The following is a 10,814-nucleotide window of genomic DNA, read 5'->3' on the forward strand; positions in this document are numbered from 1 at the left end:
GCTGGCAGGGCAGGGAGAGGGATGGGTGCAGGCTGCACAGGGACATCCTCTCCTGTGCATCCGTTTCTTGCTGCTAACTTGCCTGCTTTGTTGACTGCTGGCACGTGTATGGTCCTCCACGTAGTGGCACGCAGGGCTTGTCTAGGCATCTGGGTGTCTGCTGGGTAGCCACTCACCCATTTCGGGCCATTGCACTCTGCTCTGGAACCCTGAGAAACCCATTATGCCCCACACTCCTCTTGTGCTTCGATGCTCTCCTGAGACTTTGTGACAACTGCTTGCGCTGAACCTGCACAGCATTGCAACCACAACTGGTACTGCCCATCAGTGACAAAAGCACTGCACCCAGGTTTGTATGCCTGCAGTAGCATTCCCTGCAATTCCTCTGTCCAGCTACCGCTGTTACTCCTTCCTCTGTCCCACTTGTCTCTTGGTCTTTTTTGATTCCTCTGCCCTTCTCTGCGTCTGTCTTCCTCTATCCTTTCCCCTGTTCTCGTGACATTTAATCTAACTCCCCTCTTTTAGTTTAAAAACTCCCTTGCCCTGTCATTATCTGTCTGAGCAAAAAGTTGCTCTCCAACTTTTTTTATAAGCTGCCTTTAGGCACTGAGAGGCGGCAATCGGCTCTCCCTGGAGCTTTTTCTTCTCCATGGTGAACAACTCCAGCTCTCTTGGCCCCTCTTCAGAGGGGAGAATCCCCATCGTTTGTTCTAACTTTGGTCGGGTTAACCGTTTCCATTAATGAGGAAACGGTTAAGGCAATTACTCCACAACTACCCAAAGCAGCAGCGATAGTGAGAAGCCCACTTCCAGCATCCATTTCTCAAGCAGGGACGGATGGACGGGCAGAAGGACACCGCCTGATGCATTGTCCGCCAGGGGAAGGGGAGTCGCTGTGTGTCCATGGGTCTAGGTTCCGCAGCTGGGTGGGTGCGGAGAGGGCAGGGGCCGGGGAGTTGGGGGGTTTGTCCCCATGTCTGTCAGCCGCTGGCCCCTCGGAGTGTGGGGGCAGCCCTGCTGGGTGGGGTGGGGGGCTGCCTAGTGCGGGACCGGGGGGGCAGCCCTGCGCTGTCTTTGCTCCCTGGCCCGGGGGGGGCTGCTCTGCGCAGGCGGAGCGCAGCAATGGGCGAGCGTGGCCGGGGTTGCTTGCGGTGGCGCAAGTGTGTGGGGGGACTGGGGGTTACCGGCTGGGGAGGCCGGGGCAAGGCAAGCCCAGGCGGGGGTGGCGCGGACCGCGCGGCGGGGCTGCCCGGCTGGCTCCGGGGTGTCCGCAGCGGCGGGCGGCTGGGAGTGTCTTGCCCCGCAGCACGCTGGGAGTTGTGGTCCTCAGGCCTTCCCAGAGGGAAGCCGCGCTGTGATTGGCTGGGGGGGACGAGGGGGATACAGAGAGGGCAGCAGGAGGAGGTGCGGTTGTGTGCGCTTGGCCCACGGCCCTCTGGGTTGGCTGGACTGCTCTGCCCCGAGGCATGCTGGGAGCTGTAGTTCTGTGGTACCGGGCGGCCACGTGGGCTCCGGGCTGCGCGGCTGGGCCTTCCCCAGGCTGGGGCTGGGCTGTGTGCGCCGGGAGGGGCGGGTTGGTGCTGGGTGTAAGCGTGAGCTTGGAAATAGAGGGGGAGTGAGGGAAGGAAAAAAAGCAAAGCCTTACAGAGCCTCAGCTCCACCGAGGAGTGAATAATGTTTGTCTGTCTGTCTGCTTCTGCAAGAACAGTACTGATGTATCAGCAGACTCATAAGCAAGCTGATCCAAACTGGGTGCACCTCGGGTGTACCTTGTCTGTTAACTATCTCTGACATTGTGCCGCCCCATTAATATCAGTGGATGTACCCAGCACCGCCTTGGGGCTACATAGAACGTGGAAATTTCTAGTATGTTAATGTTACTCTGTTAACAAAACTGACGTACTAGCCACTTACTGTTTCTATTTTATTTTTTTTTCTGTTCAATAGTCTCCTCAGAAGTTGTTGCGGACATGTTGTGTATCTTTTCTGTTCTTCCAGGATTCATTCATCAGGAAAGACAACCATGAAACCCGATGGCTGTGGACAACCATCTACCAGATGGTTGTTGCAGATGCTTTTGGTCAACTTCGTCTTCTTAGATCGCCTTTGCCTATATCTTGAGTTGAATTTTTGTGCAGTGCTATGTTTGCAGTGGTAACGTTGTGGCCGAGGTGTTTTTGATTAAAAATGATCTTATCTGTAATAGTTAAATCACCGCATATGGCTTTGTGGAATGACTCCCACAATTATAACATTTTTCTTCTTTATCACAGATATGAGAAAAGCTCTTTTCAGAGATGGAGAAGGAATTAATTATACCTCTGCCTTATCCTGTGAGACCAGAAGACATGGAGTAAATGGAAATTGCGATTCTCAGGAGACGCACTAAGAGTCTTGGGTTCCTTTTCTGCCTTCCCCCTAAGGCCTTGGGTACATTGGGTTCACCCTGGGAAGGGCATGTTGCTCAGGGCAGTTATTTCCTACCTGAGACAGCGTGAGGTGTGTTTTTCTGCTGTTTTTCAGTGTAGTTCGCACTGCTTCTGTTATTGAGAAAACGGTTTGGGAAGATGTCTGCCGTTTCTCAGGATTTTCTGCCACTGCCTGCTGGCAGAAAAAATCAGTAATGCAGGTGGAGCCATATAGGACTTCCCCGAGGTAAGCCTTCAACAGACGGGGACCCCTAAACTTGTGCGCTGAGCATTCAAGACAAATGTCCGTGGCACAAAGATCAAGGACGACTTCTCAGAGGTAAACAGCTTTCCCTTTGTTTCCCCATCCTCTCAGGAGCCGTCTTTACTATCGTTGTACACACTTCAGGCTCACAACACTTTTCTCCTCTACTTAGTATTGCTAGTCCCTGCCTGGTGGTGGGTCAAAGTCTACGGGTTGATGTGTTTCCAAGTGAAAAGAGATAAGTACATCTATTTAAGGTGACAATTAGTAGGATCATTTAAAGTAAATTATATAGTAGTACGTACCTTTATTGCATGCAGCTCTTCTTCAGGTGAGTAACTCTTATAGCATAAATAATTCTTTGCCCGTGTTTCATTCATGATGTTTGTAGCGTTGTTATAAATGGCTCAGGATTCAAATTAGGATTAAATAAAAAAATAGGATTTATTAAAAGAATATAAAGGAATAGAGGTAAGCAAACAGCGCTGGGTGCACCGGGAGTCTCCGCTCCACCAGGACGCACACCAGTTACATCAAGCAGCTGATTTTTATGCACCTAGACTAATACATATTCATTACTACTTCCAAAAAAATAGATTATTATAATTAGCTTCCGGGGTCCAGTTCCTCCTACTGGAGCATGCGCATCAGTCTCCTCTGGGGGTCTCTAGGGGTCTTTCATGCTGAAGGCTCGTAGTCTTCCTCTCACCCTTTGTACTTACTTGGCACTATTCCGAGTTTATGGAACACTCTCTGTACACTCTCCGCAGGTCTTGTCTCCCAACCGTCCTTCAGCTTCTTTTTCCTTCCTCTTAATCTCTTGGCCCCCCTGGCCAGATACCAAGGATCTCATAACACTCACCAGCAGTCACCAGTTATTATCAGTTGTTCTGAAACTCCCAAACAGGTTGACGACTCATGAGCAATTAAAACATTCTTTCCCAGCTATTTACAGTCATCTACATAACATCTATAGCAGTGTTAAATCAATCTCGAAGAAGACAGAAAAAAACCTGTAACTGTTAGAACTAGAAGTCAGGAATAACAAAAGCAAACAGGTTCATAAATTTAAGGAGTGTTTTCTGAAGACGTGATAAATTGACTGGAATGAGGGGGAGACTGGGACACACTGCATCTGTGGTTCAAGAATTAAACTGCCAGTGCAGGGCCCAGAGGCAGACAGGATTCAAACAGAATTGTTCTTTATGGACACGAATTTATGGACACAAATTGGAATTGTTAAAACATTCCTCACAATCCCTTATCTTCTTTTTAATATCCCCAATTCGTGTCTCTTCTGTTATTAATAATTGGATTTCATCAGTTTGTTCTTGGAGGGTCCAATCCTTAAGCATCATAATTGACATATTCCCTTCCTTTTTTAATGAAGTTATTACCAATGTGCTATTTATCACCCAGTGTATTAATAATGTAAGAGAAGGTATCATACAAGGTACAAATAATAACACCATTACACCACATAACAAAAAAATAACACTCTTTTAACCCATGGTCCACCAGGCAGCCATGAAAATAAATCCCATTCCATATCCTTCCAGGTTTGTGTTTGCTCGCTCACCTCCCCCCCTCCTTCTCTGGGATGGGAGAGAGAAATGGGAAAGTGAAGCCTGTGAGTTGAGATAAAAACAAGAAGATAATAATAATAACAACAATAATAATGATAATAATAATGATGATAATATTACTACTAGTAATAACGTGTACGAAACAAGTGATGCACAATGCAATTGCTCACCACCTGCTGTCCGATGCCCAACCTAACCCTGAGCAGTCCGGCCCTCCTCCGAGCCTGCCTGCTGGCAGGACAGTGAGAAGCTGAATTTGGTTGGTCCTTGGCTTGGTGTAAGCACTGCTCTGTAACAATTAAAAACAATTAAAACATCAGCATATTATTAACATTCTTCTCATCCTAAACCAGAACATAACATTCTGTCAGCTACTAGGAAGAAACACCCTTTTTATCAATCTTTAAACAGCAATTACTAAAGCTAAATTTTCCACAGACTTCTCCTTCTTATGCTAGTAAATAATCCAAAGCTAGGCAATTTTGATACAAAGCAGTTCTCATCATTTATAACTATTTCTATTACAGTTAATAACCTAATTATTCTATTAAGTATATATACTGGGGTCCTATAGTCCCAGGATCTGTCTTCTGCCCACGTATCTGGATCATAATAGGCAAATGCCTTCAGGGTCGATTCAGGTTTGTGTTACCATTCAGCCTGTCAGGGTGATCCAGCTCCTGGAAAACGAATCACAATTTTATATAGGTTAAAAAAAAGGGTCTTATGTTATTTTCTCAGGACAACCTGACCTTAGTGTGGGAGAAGTCCAGTCGAGGCCCTCTCACTCGGCAGTCAATACCCATGGGGGTTGCTTCCCTCGATAGACCATACACACCGCAGTGGAGGGTCCTGCCCTGGTCTTGCCTTCTCCCTTTCCTCCCTTCAGGCTTGTCCCCTTTATTTGGCATCCTTAATTCATGCAGAGCCTGCAGAGCCTCGTTGCCAGAATATTAGTTCTTCCTTAGCTTGAGTTTCAGTTTCCCAGGAGTGGACTCAACCCTCCAAGTTTCAGTAGTTACTGGTCCTTTTATTCTGGATGCATGGGTCCCTTTCTGCGGTTCTCACAGCTGTTTCAGTAGTCAGTAAAACAAGGTACAGTCCCTCACATCGAGGGTTCAGTGATTCTTCCCTCCCGTGGCTGCTTGTTGAAACACTTTCTTTTTTTATCTTCTGACAAGTTAAATAACAGTTATCTAATTTGCTTTGCCATATGGCCCTTTTCAGGTTCCCGTAGCAGGATTCATCTGATAGCCTTTCAGGTTGATACAGATTTGACTACAGATACCAGGGTTTTGGCATTCATCACTATCTCCACAGTTTCCCAGCTGGACAGTCACATTCATTTATGTTGCATTCCTTCAGGGGCTCAGGGTCCCAGTCCTTGAAGTCTCTCTGCTGGTTACACACTTTATTGATATCTATGCATTCTCCACTTCTGCACTTGAATTTGCCAGGTCCAGAGCACTGAATAACATTGTTACAGTTTGCTTCATCACTGCCATCTGAGCAGTCTTCACATTTTACTCTAGCACCGTTGGCAGCAGTGCACAGTCAGGCAAAGGTGAGCAGCAGGCAGAGTGCCCTGCACCATCACCTGTGTCACTTATACTACTCCTATTACCCATGCTGTTAGTGTCAGTGGCATCCTCCTTGTACCATTTCTGTCTTTGTCTCCCCCCTTTTCTTTTTGTCACTGGCCATTCACCACAAATGGATAAGACATATGATTACTAGTTAGGAAAGAAAGTGTAACGTCTGTTATACAGCTGCAGGCATGTCTCTGGTCTGTCTCTGGGCGAATACTCAAGCTCTGGGCGAGTACTCAAGGGCAGCTGGCACAGAGTCTATTTGCTTTTTTTCCAGCAGTAGGTAAACGTTAGGAGGAACCGGTCAAAGGAAACAGAGCTGTCTGGAACCGTCAAGTTCTTGTTCGGTAACTTAGTGACTGGTTTGATCTACTTCACAGGTGTAGAGGCAAGTGGACTGCTCTTTTGAAGTAATAAAATTAAAAACATGAAGTTTGTCAAACATGGCAGTGCATGTTTGAAGTCTGTTCATTGCTTTTGCCAGTGGTAGATAACATTTATAAGGAATCGGTGAAAGGAAAGAGCGCCTTCTGGAACTGTGAAGCTCTGTGTTGGCAACTCGGTGACTGGCTGGACCTACTGTCCATCTCCAGAGGGAAGCGGACTGCTGTTTTGAAATTAAAAAATACTAATAAAAAAAAAAAAAATATGGTGCTGCTCTATGGCGCCCGGAGGACTGCCACTCTGCATGGCAGTTAAAAAGAATGTGGTTTGGAGATGGAGAGCCACAGAGATGAAGCAGCTGGGAAGAGAGACACAAGTATTGCAGTAGGTAGGCTGTGGTTATGAGGTGCCTCAGGATGTGCTTTTTTTCTTGTTTCCGCCCTTCCCTCGTGCAGCCTTGGAGAGATGAAGTCCCCATGGTGTGGAGTGGTGCAAAAAGGTAAGAGGGTTGTCGGCCCGGTCAGTTTCCTTCACCAATGCTAAGGCAAGTCTTTGAAGAGAAACAGCCTGGTTGCTTGTGCTGCCCCCTGTTGAACTAAGCCAGACCAAAAACAGGGCTGCTGTTCCTCCTGCTCTCTTTGCCTCTTCTCATCTTGCAGAGGAATGGTCCAGCAATTCGGGTTAATAGGGGACAAGAGAACAAAGGGGTTTCAGAATAACTGCTAACTGTTATGACTATTGCATGGGGCACTATGCAAGTCTCTGACATCCAGCCAAGATGGACAAAGGAGAAGGACAAGGGAAAAGCCTGGGAGGAAGACTATGAGCCTTCAGTACGAGAGACCCGCAGAGGGACCACCAGAGACTGATAACACATGCGCCAGTGGGCGGGTTCGGATTCCAGGAACTAGTTATAATAACCCTGCCTTTTCTAGAAGTAGTAATGAATATGTATTAGCCCAGGAGCATAAAAACCAGCCGCCTGCTGTGACTTGTGTGCGTCTCGGTGGAGCAGAGACTCCCGGCGCACCCAGTGCTGTTTGCTTCCCTCTATTCATTTAATAAATTGTAAACTTTGATTGTAATCCTATTTGGGACTTAGTCATTTATTACAACAGACAACCTTGTAAAATGCAGACAACCAGAATCCTTACAACAATTAAGTGGAAATCACGGTGTAAGAAACATTACCACCTCAAAGAGTAAAAGCCTCAAAAGAAATGGGACTTGTAACAGGCCAGCAGCTGTTTGTTTTCGGTGAAGCACCAGGTAGAGTATAAACCTGGATTGCACAGTTAATGGGGAAACGGGAGGGTCCTGGTCCTTGGGAGGGAAAAAAAAAAGTATATAAACTGTGTATGGAATCGGTAGGTGCCCTCCTGCTTGCGGGACACCCGCCATTGTAATCTCAAATACAAATGCTACTGTACTGAGATCCTCTCCTGAGCCTATGTTATTTCCCAAAGATTGATTTGCGGTTTTAAGGTTTCAGGGATAGGGCCCTAGGGTTGGGTTTCAGGGTAAGCATTCTCAGGGTTTATGTTTAGGATTTAAAAGTTTTTAGGGTTGGAGTTTTAACATTTAGGATTTTAGGGATTTGGGGGTTAGGGTTTTAAGGGTTTCAGGGTTAGCATGTTAGGGTTTTAGAGTTTTTTGGGTTGTAGTGTTGATAGTTTTTTTAGGGTTAGGGTCATAGGGTTTTATTTTTGGTCAGTTATTTAGGGTTAGAGTTTTAATATCTTTTTTTTTTTTTTCAGGTTAGGTTCTCCAGAGTTAGGGTTTTGAGTGTCTTAATGTTTTGAGTTGGGTTTGGGTTTTGAGCATCCTATTTTTGGGGGGGGCAGGGGCCGCGGGCATCTGTTTCCATCCTCACTCTTGCAGAAGTCATCTGGGCCGCATCAGGAGTTCTTGCTTGGGAATTGATTTCCTAGAGCGTCTTCTTAGGGGGTTTTCAGTCCCCATCCTTCTGGTCTCTTGTCTTGAAGGCAGGCTTTTTAGGCCTCCATCATCCCAGTTCTGGCAGTTGCTTCCAGTCGCGTGTGGTGACATTTGAGTCTCCGCAGGGTTACTCTTTGTTTCAGTTGGAGACTCAGGTGTAGATAACGAGGGTGGTGCTCCGAGGACACCCGCCCTGTAAAGACACGGGGCGAATGCGAGGAGGAGGCGGAGCTGCGCCAATGAGCGCGGAGCGAAGGGCGGGCGCAGAGGCTTCGTGGGCGGGGCACGCGGCCGGCGAGGCGCGGGGAGGGAGAGGCGGGGCGCGGGGCGGGGCATGCAAATTTGTGGCGGGGCCCAGCTAATCGGGCGCGCGGGGGCCCGAACGGGCCGCTGGGAGGCCCCGGCGCCGCGGCGGCGGGGCGCTTGGGGGTCGCGGCTGCGAGCGGAGCGTCGGCGGGGGCGGGCGAGGGCGGCGGGTTGAGGCCCGGGAGGGCGGGGGCGGGCGGTGGAGCGGTGGCCGTGAGGTCGGGGTGGTGGGCGCGGGAGCGGGTGGCGCGGGGCCGGGGTGGTGGACATCGCTTCTCGGCCTTTTGGCTAAGATCAAGTGTAGTATCTGTTCTTATCAGTTTAATATCTGATACGTCCTCGATGAGAGGACTTTATATTAAACGGATTTTTGGGCTCGGGAGTTGGATCCGCAGCTTGCTCCCTCCGCTCCGCGCATCGTCCCGGTATTGCAGTACCTCCGGGAACGGTGCACCTCCCTCGGGAGGTTGCTGTGGCTGTGCAAAGACAGAGCTGGCCGCTAGGGGGCGGCGGGATGGTGGGACGCGCGGCGCGGGACGGGACGGGGCAGCGGCCCCCGAGCAGCTGCCGCCCGGCCGCCGCAGGCTTCCCGGCTCCGCGGAGGGCACGGCGCGGCCCAGCGCGTGCGCTCGCTTCCCGCCTCGCTGCCCCTTCCGCGGGCCGGAACGGCTCTCTGCCCCCTCGCGCTCCCGCCAGCGCCTGCCGCCCCTTTGCACCGGGGAAGCGGCCGTCTCCAGCGGCCGGGGCGGCAGGTCGCATACTGTGGCGGGGGCAGCACGGTTCTGAAGGTTTTCTTTGGCTTGCAGCTGGGGCTGGTGAGAGAGGGAGTTAGGAGAATCTGATCGGGTAGAGAGAGAGCGCTGGCAGCATGCAACTAGGATGCTCCCTGCTGTCTCTGCCAACTACGCTGCATTGTGCAAAATAACTAAAGCAAGAAGCCTCGGGCCCCTTACCGAGGTCAGTCTCTTCATAAGAGTGGGAGCCTGTCTTAAGAAACTGGCAGAAACCGGTCCTGAGGATGGACAGGAGCCAAGGAGCAGCCGACTCTGCGCAAAGACAAGAGGGCAGCTAGCGGGGACGAGGAAGAGCCACCAACCTTCATCCCCATGACCCCCGACGACCGCCACCGGGAGACACTGCGCGAGCGCGGGTGGGGGGGTGCTTGTGGAAATGACTTCTCGAACTGCTTTTAACGTGAGGCGGGGACGGGCTGTGAATACGTGTAGGCGCACTGTGAAACTTCGTGCAAATGTAACTCTTTGCTGCGTATAACTGCGGCAAGTTGCCGCGTCCGGTGCACACGACTTTGGCGGGACTACCCCCCCGTGCTGCCCAGCGCTGAATAAACAGACCTACTTTTGCAGTCTTACTGATTGTGGACTCTGTTTGCCACAAGTCAGTTTGGCGAGCCGGCCGGGAGAGACGTTCCGCTCGCTCGGCTGCGGGATCGGCTGCGGAGCGGACGCCCCTAGGTGCACCCCGAGCATTTTCCTCGGGGGAGCCTCTGCTCTGTGCCGCTCACCGCGGGAGCAGACAAAGACCTCCTGAGGCCACGGACAAACGGTCAGCTTTACAGTACAGGAAGGGCCCGTAAGTCATACGAGTGGCTGGGGCGGCTGGTAAGTCGCGCAGAGACGTCTGGTGTGCAGCAGAGTCCCCGTATGGGAGGAGGGTACGCTACAGGCTGACCGATAGAGATGTCGAGGGGGGGTCGCTGGCCGACAGAGATGTCGGGGGGGGGGGGGGGGGGTCGCTGGCTGATAGAGCGGCCGCTAGAGGTCTTGGGAGTAGATGGAGCAAATGCGAGGTTACCGCTGCCTCCCAGTTTTGGGAGCCAGGACGGACCTGCTAATGACCGCATAAGACGCAGGAGAAAGGTAAGCGGGCCTCTCGAAATTGTGACAAGGTTACCCGGGTAATAGCAGCAGCTGCTGGGGGGATGTTAACTGGAGTGGTAATAATTGCGTGTCTTATTTGTAGGTGTCTGGGTATGTCACGTTGAAAGCATTGGCGTAAGTGTGTGTGTTTGAGACAAAGTGCTGTTGTGAAGTGACTTACGAACACGTTTGGTTGTTGTTTTAAGTGATACATTCTTGTGGTATGAGCGAGGAGTGCAGGGGGCCTCTTTGCGTGACAGCGTGATTGTGCTGGGTGAGCGAGGCGCAGCATCGCCGTGAAGCGAGTGCGGCGTTCCGATCCGCGGTCCCGTATCCTCCGTGAGGGGAGCGGCCGGGGACGAACGAAGCGCACGACAGACCGAAAGGAAGTGCTGTTTGATCCAAGTGCTGACTGGTGGTGCCCAATATATGCGCCCGGCGGTGCATCTCGTAATCCCATT

At 50.6% G+C, this 10,814-nt stretch overlaps 1 non-coding gene across 1 annotated transcript; it reads left to right on the forward strand.

Annotated features, from left to right (window-relative positions):
* The first annotated feature begins 8,744 nt into the window (after positions 1–8,744).
* Positions 8,745–8,935, forward strand: LOC119717680 (U2 spliceosomal RNA). Its single transcript, XR_005267709.2, has one exon. It is a non-coding gene; the product is annotated as a U2 spliceosomal RNA (small nuclear RNA).
* Positions 8,936–10,814: the final 1,879 nt, after the last annotated feature.

This window comes from Anas platyrhynchos, chromosome 6 (assembly GCF_047663525.1).
Source record: "Anas platyrhynchos isolate ZD024472 breed Pekin duck chromosome 6, IASCAAS_PekinDuck_T2T, whole genome shotgun sequence".
NCBI lineage: Eukaryota > Metazoa > Chordata > Aves > Anseriformes > Anatidae > Anas > Anas platyrhynchos.